Source organism: Podarcis filfolensis (genome assembly GCF_964270895.1).
Source record: "Podarcis filfolensis genome assembly, chromosome: 3".
Classification (NCBI taxonomy): domain Eukaryota; kingdom Metazoa; phylum Chordata; class Lepidosauria; order Squamata; family Lacertidae; genus Podarcis; species Podarcis filfolensis.
Window position 1 is genome coordinate 63,264,352 of NC_139606.1, and position 17,626 is coordinate 63,281,977.

General features: G+C 39.9%; 1 protein-coding gene across 12 annotated transcripts in view; it reads left to right on the forward strand.

The window, feature by feature from the left end:
• Window positions 1-17,626, forward strand: part of ADGRG6 (adhesion G protein-coupled receptor G6) — a 93,969-nt gene that overhangs the window by 12,333 nt on the left and 64,010 nt on the right. The window lies entirely within an intron of this gene.

A 17,626-nucleotide genomic window follows, 5' to 3' on the forward strand; every position in this document is an offset into this window, starting at 1 on the left:
TAGCAATTTTTATGGAAATATCTCAGTCTTGAAAGTGGGTTTAACATAAGCTTGGCTGCCCCAGCACATACATCCTTCAAGACTCCAAACGAGATTTCCAGGAACATAGTGGGAAGAGCACTGAGATATACATACCTGAAACTGCTATTCACAAACATGGTATGTATCTCCACCAAGAAGATGCTGGGGTGTGTGTGTGTGTGTGTGTGTGTGTGTGTGTGGAAACCTTATTACAAAGTACCTGAATAAGGTCAGTAGTCATGAAATAAGAGGTGTCATCTTATGGATTGAGAACTGGTTAAGACATAGGAAGCAGAAATTAGGAATAAATGGATAGTTCTCCCTATGGAGGGATGTAAAAAGTGGAGTCCTCCAATGACCAGTGTTGAGATGTGTGCTTTTTAACTTGTACACAAACTACCTAGATTTAGGGGTGAGCAGCAGGGTACCAAGTTTGCTGCTGAAACCAAACTGCTTAGGGTCACAAAAAGGGATTTGTGAGGCAATATCTCCAGATAGGATGATTTGGCAGTAAAATGGCAAATGATATTCAATGTAAGCTGTAAAGTGACACAAATGGGGCAAAAAAACCCCACAACCTAATTTCAGGTGTAAACTAATGGAGTCTTGGCTGACAGTGACTGACCAGGAGCAAGACCATAGGGTCATAGTGGATAGTTCAATGAAGACATAAACTATGTGTGTGGGGCAGCTGTGAAAAATATGAATTCCATGTTGGGGATCATCAGGAAAATAAAACTCAATATCTTAATGCCTATATACCACAGTTAGAAGACAGTGTATTGTTTGTGTCACCTTTACTCAAAAATGAAAGTGCTGAGGTGGAAATGGTTCTGTCAACCAAAGCATAGTTTGAGTTAGTACAGCTATGCTTTGATAGACATTCCCAATTTACAGTTCAGAAAAGGGCAACCAAAATGGCCAAGCTCCCCTATGAGGAAAGGTTACAACATTTGGGACTTTGTAGATTAAATAAAAGATTGAGTAAGAGGGGGAAAGAAGGAGGTATGTCCAATAATTTATAGTGTAGAGAAAGTAGATGGAGAAAAGTTTTCTCGTAACACCAGAACTTGTGGACATCCAGTGGAGCTGAATGTTAGAGGGTTCAGCACAGACAAAATAAAGTACAAAAGGATGCAGGATTAGATGGGTCTTTTGTTTGATCCAGCAATGCACTTCTGGTGTACATGGAGGGAAGATTTCTAGGAACCCTCATGGAGCTAAATAGTTTGAGACAGATTTTAGAATTGATGTTCCAGAAATGGCTCCAGAACTTGTAGACTGTTGCTTCATTACCACAAATGCTGCAATGCAGTTAAAGCCACAAATAACTTGGGCAACAGGAAGTCAGTTTTATGCAATAATACTTGAATAGACAAATATGTAATAATGTCTGTTTCTGAATTGGCGTGTATTAGTGTTGATGTTTGTATTCATGAGACTTGTTCTTGCTGAACTGAGCTCACTTAGTGACCAGGACTGGTCTCTCTTAAGCTCACAGGGTTGTTGTGAAAATAAAAATTGGTGGTTCAATTTTATAACATAATGGATGTGATTTTTTAAAAAAAATACCTGGGTATTAGGTAATTGGACATAGGATTTTAATCTATGTGTATGTTCACTTTGCATAAAAGTATATAGTTAAGAGACTGATCTGCGGTGTATATAAAAGCAGCAACAACTGGAAGTACAGATTCTTATCAGGCAGCTGGGGTTGGGGCTCTGGGATAATTTGTTCACAGAATCCGTGGAATAACGCTGCTGCCCGCAGGTTGGGAACCACTGCATTGGGGCATATGCAACACAGTTTTGTTTTTCCATGAAGATAAACAACAGTGCAATCCTAAACATGCATTTTTAGAAGCAAGTCCTGTTAAATTCATTGGGGGTTTATACCTAGATAAATGGGATTAGGATTAGAGCCTAAGCAAGAAGCAATCCTTATAGTGTCTATATTATTACAAAATATAGACATTACAAAATATGATTACAAAATATATACATATACAATATATACAAAATATATACATTACTGCTGTTCTTTTTTATGCTGCCTGACACAAACACTATAAACATTGGGGATGAAAGAAAATGTAGTATGCCCTGAATTTGTAATCTTGATTATTATTATTATTTTTCCCAGTTCCCAATATTTTTGAACAGGACATGGTTAGGGCATAGTATAAACAAATAAATAATGTTGGGCCAAAGCCAGGTTATATTGCAAAATAAAGTTAGTTAATACGATGGAAAGTTTGTTTCTTTTCATTCTGGCACCTCCAGTGCAGCTGTTTTGCAGAAACTGATTGCTTAACTGCAGCCAGCCAGTGAACTTAGAAAAGTGGTGAAATCCTTCATACCTTCCCTCTAAAACTCTGCTCTTCCTCTCTTAATCTGCAGTCTTTACCCCATTTACTTGGGAGTAAGCTCCACTGAATTCAGTAGGACTTCTTAGTAGGCTTGCTCTGTGAGGCTTTTCACTGCCTTTCTTCAGTATTGCCTGCTTGGCATCTTCCCTGCTTTCACCCAGCCAGTTTGATCCCTCCTTCATTTTTGCCTTACTGGTCAGTCCAGCGCAAGCAGGCTTCCGTATTGGGTCCTATGGTGCACATGCCTGACAGCCATTCTATTGCGTCTGTTAGTTTGAAAGCATTTATATACTGCTTAATATCTTTCAACTCTCTGCAGCGTACAGTCGAAAAACAAACCATTTATCATTAAAACAAAATAACAGCCTTAAACCAGTAAAACAGTGTCCCCCCCCCAAAAAAAATAGGTACTGGTACTCGCTATGAAGTTGTTACAGTAATTGCCACACTTTTTAACAACATCAAAAAAAGAGGTGTCGGTACTGTGTACCCTTGAGTACCCCCTGGAAAAAAGCACTGGGGTCACCCCCTATGATATTCTGTAAGGTGTGGTGCCACAAGAATTTTCCCACAGGCTGTTTTTCAGGTAACCTGGTCCTGAGTTGTTTAGGGCTTTATATGTTAACAACAAGGTCTTGAACATGGCCCAGTAGCTGACTGGTAGCCAGTGCAGTTCCCTCAGCCCAGGTATAATATGCGTGTCTAGGTGTGTCCATATTTTTTTCATGGCTCACTCCCAGGCAGCAGTAGTCACCCAGCTGACTGTAGCTGTCCACACCAGGCCCTGGGGCCAGACAGTGAGCTTGGGCTAAGGCCAGTGAGAGACCCCTTGTAAGTTCCTGAGCTCTTTTAAATGGTTGGTCACTGCTACGGTGATAATGATAGGGTCTACTGCTGATTACCTGTTTTTGTTCTTGATAGTTTTATTGGTTTTACTAGTTGTTTGTTCATTTTGTTGTACAGTATTTTATTTTTGGTTGTTTAAATATTGTTGTTACCCATGCTGGGATTGATATAAAGGGCAAGAGATAAATAAATGCTGATCCAGCCAGAGGACATTTGTAGTTTATGTTGAAGTAACACGACACTACTGGGTCAGAAACGTTGGGGGACTCCCTTCCAAACCTTTAAAGGGCTTGGTTTTTTGTTTTTGTTTTATTTTTGTGTTGCTATTCAGTTTTCATACTGTGAAGGGCTTAGAGGATTTGAGAAGAAAAACTTGAGCATACTTGGCAGTGAAATGTGCTGCCTCTTCTGTTCTGCAGGTTATTGTGATCTCTTTAGTCACATTGCTTGAAAAGAGAAGGGATTTTCAAAGTCTGCTTTTCATCTGTGTAATCATCATGTCATAGGATGACAGTGAAGTTGGGTTTAGGCAATGATTTAACTCCCTTTTTGCGAAAGACGTAAAAGGACAAGTCCCACTGGGGACTTTGGTATCAAATGTTTTTATTCAGTTCTGTTAAGGCTGTTCTGTTAGGCCGTCCTAAATAAATTCCAATATTGTATTGGCCATGTTTTCTGCTGAGATCTGCATCGTCCAGTGGTTTCAGTGGGGCTGATATTGGCTTAGAAGCTCTGTTAATGAGGCCAAAAATAAGAATGGGGATTTGTTTTCTTTCCGTATTTGCTTGACAAGTGTGTTTCTCCAGCTGAATCTGGGGATGTACAAATTAACTTTCTAGTTCCTCTAATCTTTACTTCCTTCAAAGCAAACTTTAAAAGATTCTACTGTCCCCCATTCAGTAATTCTCACAGCCAATAAAGCAGTAAATTGAGTCTGGTTAACCATCCATGTTGTTACTTACCCATCCATGTATAATCTGGATGTTTTTAATCCAAGCTCAATGAGAGAGGGAGAGAGAAATGTTTTCTTGGACATCAATTATTTTTGTTCACATTGTGGCGAAAGATTTATTGTCGCTTTACAATCAATTTACTGTGGTGTGCTGGCTCCCAGTGATAGTAGTTCTGCTGTCTAGGCCAAATTCTAATCTTGGATACATAGTGTGGAATGCTTCTTATCTTAAATAATCAGCTACTGCTTTTGTTCACTCCAGATGCATGAAATGCTCCATGGACATCTTGTACCCAGCAGGAAGCAAACCACATTACCAAATAAAATAAAAGTCTTAATGATTCATCAATTTAACTTCTTTTTTCATTAGCCTTGTTTATGGTATCGGTTTCAAGGAATTTGCTTTAAAGGATAGCATGAGACTGATTGTGTTTATCACTAATTCTGTCAAAAGAGAAAGAAAAATCTTGTTCAAGTAGATATTATTTTGTATTAATCACAAGAATCACTTTCATATGGGCCTAATGCATTGCATGACAAATGGGCTCACAGTAATTGATCCATTGTAGCATGTTGACATTTAGTTTGTCTTGTAAAAATTAAGTCACTCTTTCTCTCATTTGTTGCTCATTCACCATTGCTGTGTCCTCTGCTTTAGGAGAATGATTAATTTGGATTACTTTTGTTATCTGCCTGCCTGCTTTTGTTATCTGCCTGCCACAATTTACACTTATTGGGGATAGTAAATGTTATAATTTTAAATTACATTTCATTGTACCAATTTCCAAATATGTTAGCTGTATTGAGCTGTAGCAAAAACAGTGTCTTGTGGCACCCTAAATAATTTGTTACGGCATGTTTCCCTAGACGAGAGTATATATATATCTGATGAAATAATAAAATAATAAACCTTTATTGTCACTACACCACCCCCAATACACTCAGTCTTGTTCACGTTCTATGTGCTTGTCGGAAGTCAATTGCACCACTATTTTTTTCCATTCAGCAGCCCAACAGCCCACGGATAAAAACTGTTCTTTAACCATGAGGTCCATGAAAACTTGATCTGTCATATTAAATGTGTAGTCATTTTCTTGTTTTTAAATGATCTATTCTATTTTTAAATATTCTCTCTCTCCCCCCCCCCCCCCCATTCATCTTTTTGGATGCTACTAGATAATTCCTAAAGGGGATATTGGGAGGTAGCACCAGAAATGAAGTAATGATAGGATGGCTTTTTACACTACATTTTGATAGAAAATTGACCTCAGAAGATTGTGAACTTATGCAGACTTAAGTGAATGGCAGAGTGCCTGGAGCTTATGTACAGATATTTGTGTGTTCTAGTAAGCTCCAAAATAAATAAATACTTTGCACAATATGGTACTTTTGATGTGAAGGTATTCATCCAGATGAAAGAGCCTAGTTACAAAGCTAGGATGTAATGCCAAGCTTTTCTGCTTCCTCAACACCTTTCATTCCAACATCTTCCAAAAGAGTGAGGTTTGTAATTCCACTTCATATTTGAGGCAATAATTTCCTTTAGATCTAAGGATTCTCTCCTTAGAGAGAATTATCATGTGATTTAACACATGCATAGGATGTGGTTCTCAAATACGAGGAGAAGTGAGATATTAAGAATACTGTATCTTGAAAATACAAGTTACCCTCTTAATGTTACTACTTTATAAGCTATAACATTGCCTCCTGTTTGGGGACGCACAGCATTAACAGTATGCTAAGATCTGAATAAGGAGAGGCTATGACTGTTCTGAACCAGAGCATGGATGCAGTGGGGGGTTGGATGGGGACCAATAAACTGATGCCAAACCCTGGTAAGGTGGAAACTGAGTGAGGGGTTTCAGGGTCCTTGGGTTTGGGAGTTTACCACTTCTGGACAGGTTTGTGCTCCTTCTAAAGCAGCAGCTATGCAGTTTTGAGGTGCTCATACATCCATCTTTGTCAGTGGAGACCCTGTGGTGAGGAGAACCTATTAACTAGTTTTGGTATGCCAACTACACCCTTCCCTGGACAGGGAGAGCTTTGCTGCACTCATAGCCTCACAGTTGGATTACACAAGTCCTCTATATGGGGCTTCCATTGAAACTGGTCTGTAAGATGTATGATGTTACACCCAAGCCTAAACCAACTTGAATATAAACAGTTATTTATCTATTGCATCACAACGGTAAACCTTTTGTCTACTATATTTTGTCTGGAAGAGCAACTTGTAGAACGGGACAAACCCCCCAAGAATTCCTATTTTCTAGGGACATCCCCAGATTCTGATTTGATCCTGGAATGTCCCGCTTTTCCTTAGGATGTCCCTATCTTCATTGGAGAAATGTTGGAGAGTATGAAGTTAGGCAACCCTGAGTTAAGGCGATACAACCTTTAGAAGACATCTGAAGGCAGCCCTGTACAGTGGTACTTCTGTTTGTGAACGCCTCTGGTTGCGCATGCTGCGGGTTACGAGCTCCGGTAACCCGGCAGTAGCCGCTCCCGGTTGCGAACTTTGCCCCGGGATATGAGCGGAAATTGCATGCCAGAGGCATGCTTTCACTAATGGGTTACAAGCCTCAGGTTACAAGCGGTTTCTGGTTACGAATGGACCTCCGGAACAGATTCCGTTTGTAACCAGAGGTACCACTGTATAGGGAAGTGGGGTTTTTTAATGCTTAATGCTTTATTATGTTTTTATATATGTTGGAAACCACCCAGAGTGGCTGGGGCAACCCAGTCAAATGGGCAGGGTATAAATCATAATATGATTACTGTTATTATCATGGAATAGGATGTCCCTATTTTCATCAGAGAAATGTTGGAGGGTATACAGAGAGATACCTACTATTCCCTGAGTGGGCTGCTAGCTAGTCCTGCTGATTGGATTTATAGGCTCTGTTACATGTGTGAATGAGTTACACCTGTGGTCTCAGGGGCCATACAGAAACTGACTCTGAATCCCAGGGGAATTCAACAGAGTTTAAGTGGCATTCATCACTCGCTTATAATTAATGTACATACATTCCATATGTATGTGTCTCACTGTAAATGCAGATCAGCCAGAAATTTAAGAAATGTAATATTTCTCAAAGGTTCCTAAATAAACTGACAAACACACTAATCAACTGCCCAGTTTTTCAAACAGATAAGGCCTTTCATGATTGGGGGATTGTAGAAATAATGCTGGGGCAGTGGCACCAGTAGTAAATTCTGATCCTGTACATTGTGTTAAAGTTCAAGATAAGGAGCATTGCAGTAAATTAGAAACAGTCAGTTTTAAAACAATTTGTTCAGTTGGCTTCATTAACAAAAACGGCATTAAAAACGTTTTAAGTCACTTCCCAACTCTCTTCAAGAATCTCTGTTGCACTTGTCATCCGGCTTCATAAATCTTTTCAAGCCTCTTTAAAGTATGTCTCCAGAGATAACAAAATGCCATTTTCCTGTCTGTATTACTTTTAAATACATAATCATGAAAGAGATTTCCTTTTGGCTAATGTGCTTGGTTTGGATTCAGAAATTGTAAAGCGAGTCAGTCATAAAGCCCAGGCAGTTACAGAGAGTAATTTAAAGTGCAGCAGCAGGTCAGACATTTAAACAAGCCCATTTGTAATAGCATGTTTTTTCCTCTGCACCTTATGTAACTTAATTGTTTGGGATTTTTGGCAATAGGAAGTTGCTTTTTCCTTTCTCTTTTTTTTAGGAATACTAAATCCAACATGAAGTCCACTTTTTATTTCTGACTTAAAATATTGCATGTGTTCAGGGAAACTTTTGTAGCATTTCCTATTTCTTTTGTAAGGCTTTACAAATTTCCTACGTTTTCATATCACATAATGATAATAATGAATGGGGTGGCTGACGTGGAAGTGGAACCATCTTTCCTGGAATACTCATTGACAGGGGAAAAAAGAAACCCTACTTGTCAAAACCAAAATTAAGGAAGTCACTTTTACAGTGGGTGCCTCACTTCCTAAATATATGCAAGGGAGATATCTATCTATCTGCTTGGAAATAAATATATCCTACACACTGGCATGGAAGGTGATAACATACATGATGACTACGTAAAACATTATTGCATATTCTCATATTTCATTACATTATTCTTAGCACTTGTCATCCTTTTGTTGGAGATGTGGGTAAGACACACCCGGAGAAAAGACAGGGCATATCAAGGAAGTGTGCAGAGCTTTCTTCTCACCCTTGTCTCTGTTATAATGGTCTAGCTCCACTGGCCAAAAGGAGAAGGTGGAGAGGCTGAGAGCCAAGAGATAGATTCACTGAATACTATTATAATCCTGGAATTTATAGGCGTAGGATGAGGGTTGACCTGGAAACTAGGCTAGAGGGCCAATTCCCGCACCGTCCATGCCAAATCTGGATGTCTGGAACCTCCACTGACAACTTGGATAAAGTTTGACCTTACTGTGCAATCTATTATTGTATGGAATATTTTTTCCAAGAGAAGTGGTGGAATCCCCTTTTGGTAAAATTGTTCAGAAATAGATTGGAAAAAGTTCTGCTAGGGAAAATTCTACGATGGGATGGATGAAGCAATTTTAATAGCTTTCACCCTTCTTTTTTTAAATAAATGTATTAATAAAAAAGCCTACATCCAAAAGGTTGCTAAAGCCAGTGTAGAAATTTCAGATACTTTCTGTGTATTTTGAAGCAGCTAAGGGGAAGGACTGTAGTTTAGTGGGAGTGCATTTGCTTTGCATACAGTTCAATCCTCTGCATAGCCAGGTAAATATGTGAGAAACACCTGCCTGAAACCCTGGAGACCCACTGCTGCTCAGTGTAGACAATATTGAACTTGATGGACCAATGGTCTGACTCAATATAAGGCAGTTTCCTATGTTTTTATGTTCCTAAAATGCATAGATATCCAAAATAAACCTTTTTTAAAAGAAGTCAAAACACAGTGCAGTATTCTGGCCTTCAGATTCCTCCCCTCCCTCTCATTCCTTAGACTCAGTCTGGTTATGAATTCTATGAGACTGTTGCATGTCCTTGTAAATTAATCTATTAATATGTGAATACAGTGGTACCTCGGGTTACAGATGCTTCAGGTTACAGATGCTTCAGGTTACAGACTCTGCTAACCCAGAAATAGTACCTTGGGTTAAGAACTTTGCTTCAGGATGAGAACAGAAATCGCACAGCGGCAGCGGGAGGCCCCATTAGCTAAAGTGGTACCTCAGGTTAAGAACAGTTTCAGGTTATGAAGGGACCTCCAGAACGAATTAAGTTCTTAACCCGAGGTACCACTGTACCTGTGTGGGTTCTGAATTTGATAATTGAGGTTCAATGACAACTCATCTTGACTGATGCCTTTCCTTTTATAATATATATCTCTTTACTCCTGTAGGGAAAAGTGTAGTGGATTCTGCATCTATAGGCACAGATGTAGAATGGGTTTATTGGATATCTTCATACACCTCATGGTGCTGTAGAGTTGACATAGGTTTTATCATGATTGGTGGGGCAGATGGGGCTTGTTAACCTGGGAAGGTGACCTACGTAGAAGGAAAATTCTGATCCTTAATCTCTGCTGCCTTGTGGCTATACTCATTCATGAGAGAGGCTTTGGGAGTAAACCCCGAAGAAAAACCCATACCCACTGCCCGATGGGACACCTTTGGGAGAAGAAAAGGCTAAGGAGTAAACCTTACACAAATCCAGAGTAAGAGCCTCTGAGACGGTTGGTTGAATGGCGGCTTGTATGCTGCCTTCCGGCAACTCCTGCAGCAAAACTGGTGCCAAATTTATTGCAGCCCAAGACCTCCATACACATTTCCCAGGCTTGCACCTTGGGGTACTCCTAACGCTGCAAAAACTACGTTGGAGGCAGCAGTTGCGAGTTACCAGTCTGCAGCCACAGCAGGTGCTGTGATTCTCCAAGTGTTTGACTTCATCCCTGGAGGCACACTCCACTGTCCTTTGAAACAGAGGAATGCCAACTAATTGCTGTAGTTGCTTTTCTTGTGTGCTGCTGGTCTTACAGTAAAATTATGCTGCAAGACCATCTCAACATACTCCTTGAGCTATCCACTGTTGGGATACTGCCAGGGAGATAAAGCCCATCATGGCCCCCACGTCGTCTCCGGACGTCCATCGATCTCCTGTAGACACGCAGTATCAGCAATTAGCGACACGAGCTCCAGAAAATAGCTTGCCACATTCTAGAACTGATGCACGCTCTATCAGCAGAATTCACACAGCGAAAGATGCACAGCAGGAGAGCATATTTACAAGTTTATTCAGCGTTGGTCAGAACAAAGAAAAGACATGACTGCCTGCTTCGGTCTGCTCAGGCAGAGAGAGAGAGAAACGAAAGCATAGACACAACAGAAACATCCTGTGAACAGGAAATACGCAGACTCTGTGACTCACAAAGCCTGCTCCCTTTTAAGGTGGAACGGAAATATCCTAACATCCACAAGAGACCACACTATTCAGCAGGTAATCTAAGACTGATCTATGTATTTTGCCAGAGGAGTTGGGTGTGAAGAACAGAATATTTATTTATTTATTTAGTAAGTAAGTACGTATGTGCATACTTTGGAAGAAGTAACTGCACTACTTTGCAGTGGACTGAATTTGTGGATAAAGAGGAGCTATGAGCCAGAACTTACCATAGCGTTCACTGGCCCCTATTCAGCAAAACACTGCTAGGCTGCAGCTTTTTATAATGTATTTCATTCTACTGACTTTTAGTTATTTTATAAAAATGAAACTAAAGTCAGTGCTAGCAAGTCAGTCTTGTTACTTGTATAAGCTTCTTGCAAAATTGCCAATGAAAATATTCTAAAGTTACATTGGGCGTAGCACAGGATTTTCACACTACCCCTTCCTCTGGGGGAAATCCACAACTTTGCTTTCAGTGTGACCTCTTCACAAATTGTGTATTGAGCCAGTCAATGTGTTTAGCTTCTACTTGAATTTTCACTGGCATGAAACCAAAGTACCAAGGGGAAACAGGCAGGGCAGGGCCCCAACCCTGGCTCTGAAAATATTTTCTCCTTTTATATCTGTTTCCTGAACTTACTAAAGGTATAACTGGTTAATTGTTAGGATTTTGAACAAGTATAGATCTTCTATAATCATGGCAAGCATTTGCAACCCTTTTATATACAGTGGTACCTCGGGTTAAGAACTTAATTCGTTCCGGAGGTCCGTTCTTAACCTAAAACTGTTCTTAACCTGAGGTACCACTTTAGCTAATGGGGCCTCCCACTCCCGCCGCATGGCCACCACACGATTTCTGTTCTCATACTGAAGCAAAGTTCTTAACCCGAGGTACTATTTCCAGGTTAGCGAAGTCTGTAACCTGAAGCATCTGTAACCCGAGGTACCACGGTACCCTACATAGGGTATATGTATTTTTCAAGAAGCTTTGTAGGGATGTCTTTGGCGGATGCTGAACTGGTGGCTCCCTCGCATCTTTTCCAATCTCCCAGTGGTAGAAGCAGGGTGCATTACAAGGGTGCAGGGGGAGGTAAAAGAGGTAGAGGACTCTATGGAGCCACTGGGGGAAACAGCAGCCCTGCTGTGAAAGCAGGGAGCAGCTGGCTCCTCCTGTCAGCCAGAGATCTCCTCATGAATAATAGTCTCTGTGTGAATAAGGATCTGCTCCTGTGCAGAAGTCTACTTACAAGTAAGGCAAGGGAGGCAGCAAGCAGCCTTGGCTGGAGAGCACAAAGAAGGCGAAAGCCAATGCTGAGCTCTGTGGTTCTTCCTGGTTAGAGACAGGATTCCAAATGAACCAAAGGCCTACCCACTTTCCTCACAGTGATTATTATCAGCAGAAATACGGTCTGAATCACTAGAAATATATATAGATATACTCTGATGATTTGTTCTCAGGTTTGAAAATAGCATTGACACCAAGTATAGGCTCTTCTGTGAATTATGCAACTCCATAATACATTAAGAGCAGGCTGAAACCCTGCATAAATTCCAACTGGGCTGCAATAACAAAACATGGCATATGAAATGAAGAAGGTGTGAAAAAGTAGTGAAGAGAGGGAAAGGGCCAAGACAGGTAAGAAACAAAACTTCTAATGGTCATATCAATAGTTTCCATCACAGGTTGACTCTTGCTACCATTTCAGTTCTTATTATACTTGCTGAATTATAGCCACCCAAGTCATACTCATAGTAGTTATTTAAGCTCATTGAATTCAGTGGGTCTTTTCTGGGTATGACCAACTTTGGCCACCTAGGGTGTATATAAATTTCAAGTCACTTGTTTTTAAGGTAAGACATTTTTGTGTTTAGCTTTTTCTAATAAGGCAAAAAAGTCTGTTGCCCTATTGCAAGTAACAACGTTTCTTTCTTCTGTGGATCAAAGAACCTGGGCTTAATTTGAAAAATGAGGGGTTCAGTGGGTCCAGCCTGCCTGGGAGCCAAGCCCTCTGTCCTTTTTTATATTCTGTGGGTGGACAACTGGAAACAGATGGCTGTGCTGACTGGTGATATCTAGTTTGAATTAAACTTGGCAAAATGGACAAAATGATTTGATTTGATTTGTGTGTTAGTTACCTTGAAAATTGTTATGAGTAACTCTGAAAACAAAACTTCCCAAATAGATCTGATTAAAAACTAAAGCTGTGTACACACTGTATCTTTAGAGCACATTCTTTCCCACAAATAATTATGGGAGCTGCAAGTTCACCCCTCACAGAGTTACAGTTCCCAGCAGCACTTAACAAACTACAGTGCCCAGAATTCTTTCTGAGTAAAATAATATACTTCTAATGTGCTTTAAAGTTATAATGTGTACACACAGCATTAGTACAGTGGTACCTCGGGTTACATATGCTTCAGGTTACATACACTTCAGGTTACAGACTCCGCTAACCCAGAAATAGTGCTTCAGGTTAAGAACTTTGCTTCAGGATGAGAACAGAAATCTTGCTCCGGCAGCGCGGCAGCAGCAGGAAGCCCCATTAGCTAAAGTGGTACTTCAGGTTAAGACCAGTTTTAGGTTAAGTACGGACCTCCGGAACGAATTAAGTACTTAACCCGAGGTACCACTGTATTCTTTGTAAATGGCACGCATAACTGTGTGCATATCCACTTTGAGAGCCACACCTTCTGCTGGAGAGCCTGGAAGTGTGGCTTTATGCATTTACACTGTGTCAAGTTTTGGTCTGCTAAGCACAGTTTCTTCCTAGTATTATTGGGGGGGGGGAATTGTTGATTTTAAATAGAAGCAGAACTGTGTCCCATTTTTGCCTCAAGTTACTTTCATGTAAAATTTAATCTATGTATTCATTTCTCACTTCTAAGTCTTTAAAAATGACATGGTATTGGGACAATTAAGCTCTGTTTTTCACTGAAAATTGAGCCTGGAGATTTTAGCCGACAATTCTTTTAACACTGTAATTTGGTTTCTTCTCCCAGTCATAATTGCATTGCTAACAATAGTAGAATTTTTTTTTGTCAGCAAAGCATTTATTTTGGGTTAGCACTATACAAATCAAAATTAAGATTCATTGTGCCATCTGCAATGATACTAAACATAAGACAACGTAACTATCAATCTCTCAGGAGGTCTTTTGACTGATTCACTCACTCTTATGTGCACCAAACAGTTCAACCATAGGACGAATTCTCTCTAAGAGACAGAGTATCAACAAATGAAGACGTAAAGCAAGCTGATAGGGCTGGAGATATAATGCTTTCTTTGTTATCTGGCATTAGTGGCCAAAACCCAGTGGTTGCGTAATTTGTATGAGAGCACAATCCTGTCTTTCATCGAATTATAAAAGATTTTGGTAGGCTTGTGCACTATTTCTGGTCTAGGATAGGAAGGCTTCATATGCTCCCTGGTTATGGGAGTATTATTTTGCAGATAAAGTGAAGGGTAGCAACTCATAATGCAAATGAAGCTTAAACTAAGGTTTAAAAGCTTATAAAAGTGCATCTAGGGGGCTGTGTGTCCAATTGGTGCTCATGTACAAGCGGAAGGCCTTTTGATTCATCCCGAGGCATCTGCTAACAGAAGGGGAGGAGGGGCTGCAAGGTGGGCAAGGAAATTCAGCAAAAATTGCCTCCCCTTCTCGTCGGTTAGTGGGTGCCTCAACTAGCATAACAGCGCTGGTTCAACAAATTGAAATTTGCCCAAGATAAATAAATAGAAAAGTAGCAGCGTTTGGAGTTGGAATAGTACAGAGAGGTAGAAAATTATTTTCTTACCGCTCATGGTATCAGTGGAATCTTGTTTGTAACTTGTGCTTATTCATTTATGTATTGGTAGGTTTATCGGAAATATGGTTTTAATGGCATGGAATGATTTCATTCTTACGTTGCCACTGGATTATTTAAGCATGGCACAATTAAAGGAAAGGTTACCCTGTTTTAAGAAAAAAATTGTGCAGAATTTGAGGAGGGGTTGGAGAAAAGAGAAACTACCATGTGCCTTGATAACATAGTATTATCTTTACGTGCTGTATGGAATCTCCATCTTCCAGCTGTTTTCAGAAAAGCAGTGCCTTAGGGGCTGTTTTGTGGAAGTAACCAACCTATGTATTTTTACCAAAATAAGGACTTTTTTACCTATTTATTGTGCATGTCTCAGATGTTGTGCATGTTCCCTGAGATCCCACTTCCGTTGAGGGGATATCTTAGAATAATAGAATTGTAGAGTTGGAAGGGACCCCGATGGTCATTTAGTCCAACCCCTTGCAATGCAGGAATCTCAGTCTTATTTCCCTTGTACTGAACTGATATTTGTGTCCCTGACAAAATGGGTTATATGTTACAATTGTTTTGTGAATACCATGGGTGTCAACTGAATATTATCTGTCATGTAGTTTGTGACTTCTTTGCAGTTTTCTGAATTATAAAATGTGAATGTACTTGGTGGTTGTAGGCACACTTAAAAACAAACTCATCTGTTTAGTTTCCTGAACAGCAAAGGTTTCCACTAATCTCCTAACCTCTTCACACTTTGTTCTTAGGTAAATATGTAAAAGAAGTAGCAACATGTACACACTGCTTACTGCTTCACAAGTCTTTTTTTTTTTTAAAGTAATATTCTCAATGGCTATTTACTTCCCCCCATTTAGCCTAATTTAAACCTTCTTCCTCCAAAAAGTGTTAGGAAGAGTTTTGTTGTTTTTTTTAAGAGCTTCCCCCTGCCCAACTCATCTTATTCATGTGCTTTCAGATTTTTTTTACCATTAAGTTTTGGAAGCTAAGCACTCGCCTGTGCTCAAATGGCTATTCACCTGCCTAATGAAAGGTGAACTTAGGTGAGGTTGCCTTTGTCATTTCCATTGAAATGAGGCTGCATTCTAATGTTTTAATGCTGTATTTTAATCTTGTTTTTAAGTTGTATTTCAGTCAATTTGTTTTATATTGGCTGTTAGCCGCCCTGAGCCCGGTCTTGGCTGGGGAGGGCAGGGTATAAATAAAATTTATTATTATTATTATTCTGTGGAGACAAGGCATTGCACCATAATTACTGACTGGCACACATAGGATTACTGCCCTAGAATAAAATTGGGATACATCTTTTTTTAATTAGGCCAAATGGCCATTGCATTTTCTGAAATCAGGAGGAGATTAGCACATTGCAGTCTTGCATTTTCTCTCCCACCCACAGTTCTAAAAATGAGGCAGTGATGAGGTTTGCCCTGGACTGTGTGCCTGACACACTGTAACTTCTTTTCGTGATCTCTATTTGTGTCTTATATAGAAAAAGAAGTGTTGTGTTTGTCCTGTAGTCAGTCCAGGCCACATACATCATAGTGGTTTGGCTCCTTCTCTTGTTTGTCTGCAGGTGTGTCTTCCGCTGCCCTTATTCATCCACTTGTTGGGAGTCCTAAATTTAGAAATGCATCTGACCTGTGGTTTCAGCATTTACACTGCAGAGCATATATCACCACTTAAATCTTAAAAGTTAAAGTGACATGAAATTTACTTTTAATAGCTCAACCTAATGTCTCTTGGCACCAGAATTTGCCTTAGTTTCTCTTACTGAATCCTTATGCTGGAAAGACAGATGCAAACAATTCCTTCAATTTCTCTGCAATCTCTTTTCCATCTTCAGCACACTTTTGACTCATTTGTTGTCCAAAGGTATAACCACCTGCCTAGTTGGTTTCCTGCTTCTAATGCATTTACATTTTTTTTTGTTCTTTATGTTTTTAGTGATGTGTAATTTAGATTATTTTTTCATGATTCATATTTTGCGCTTGCATTAATAAAACTGCTAGCACATTTGCAAAGATACACAGGGTCCTGTATGGTTTCAAATTGGTGTTTTGAGATTCCTGCATTGCAGGGGGCATTGCAGCCTACATTGTACATTGTATTGTGGTTTTGAACAATTTCCAGGATTATGGAAAGAATTTACCCTCTTTGTTTTCCTTTCAACTTTTTTTTTAACCAGCCCCTCATTTTTGGAAGTTTCTTCTATTGAAGTCAAATGTGACACTGTCAAACTTTCTCAGGAATTGTCCATAAGACATTTGTTGCATTTTGTAGCTCAATGTTTACTGTTCTTAATCAGTTCAACAACACTTAACATCTTGCACCAGGTCTGGGGTGCCACTCTGGTTGGTTCCATGAGCAGCTGTTCAAATGAACCATTATTTAGGGTGTTGTGTACACATGCACCTAGTCTGTATGATGGTAATTGAAACCACTCATTATTATAGCACTTCCTCCTTAAGGTGACTCTTTGATTTCTTCCTCCAACTCAAGATTGATTGGGCATTTTTGGTCAGAGGGATGATAGTACGTCCTGAGTACTGGAGGAGTCTGCCCTTTGTAGGATTTCTAACTTCCTGAACTCTATATACACTCCTTTTAAGGAGGACAGCAGCAAAAGCAGAGCAATTTTTACCTGCTCTGCCCTTGTCCCAGCTGCTGCTCGTCTCCTGCCTCTGTTCAGGGTCCACTGTTTGTGATCCCAAAGCAGAAACAGATTTTTCCCCCTAGACTGAAGCATCATTTTCCCTGTTGACTTTGGAAAAGGGTCTTAAGAAAGTGAGAAATCATAGTGTTGTAATTTGCTTGTTAAACCAACTTCAAGGCAAATGTAAAATCTTTCAGAAGGAGGACAACATGTTAGCCTTCTGCAAGCATTCAGTTTAGTAGAGATGTATACTTAGAACAATACATTCATGCACAATTCCACCAAAATCAGTAGAATGCTCTCTCTCTCTCTCTCTCTCTCTCTCTCTCTCTCTGTGTGTGTGTGTGTGTGTGTGTGTGTAATTAGGGCCTAACTTTTAAGGTTTTCCATCTCTGGAAAATCTGGCTTAATACTAACCAGTAGTGATGGAAAAAAAGGAGGTTGAGAGTTGAAAGTCACACTCTGCAGTCTGTTCTCACATGGTTTTTTGACCATGAATGTAATGAATTTGTTCAGAATGTGTTTCCATCTCAGAAACCCTTGCAAAATTTCACTTGT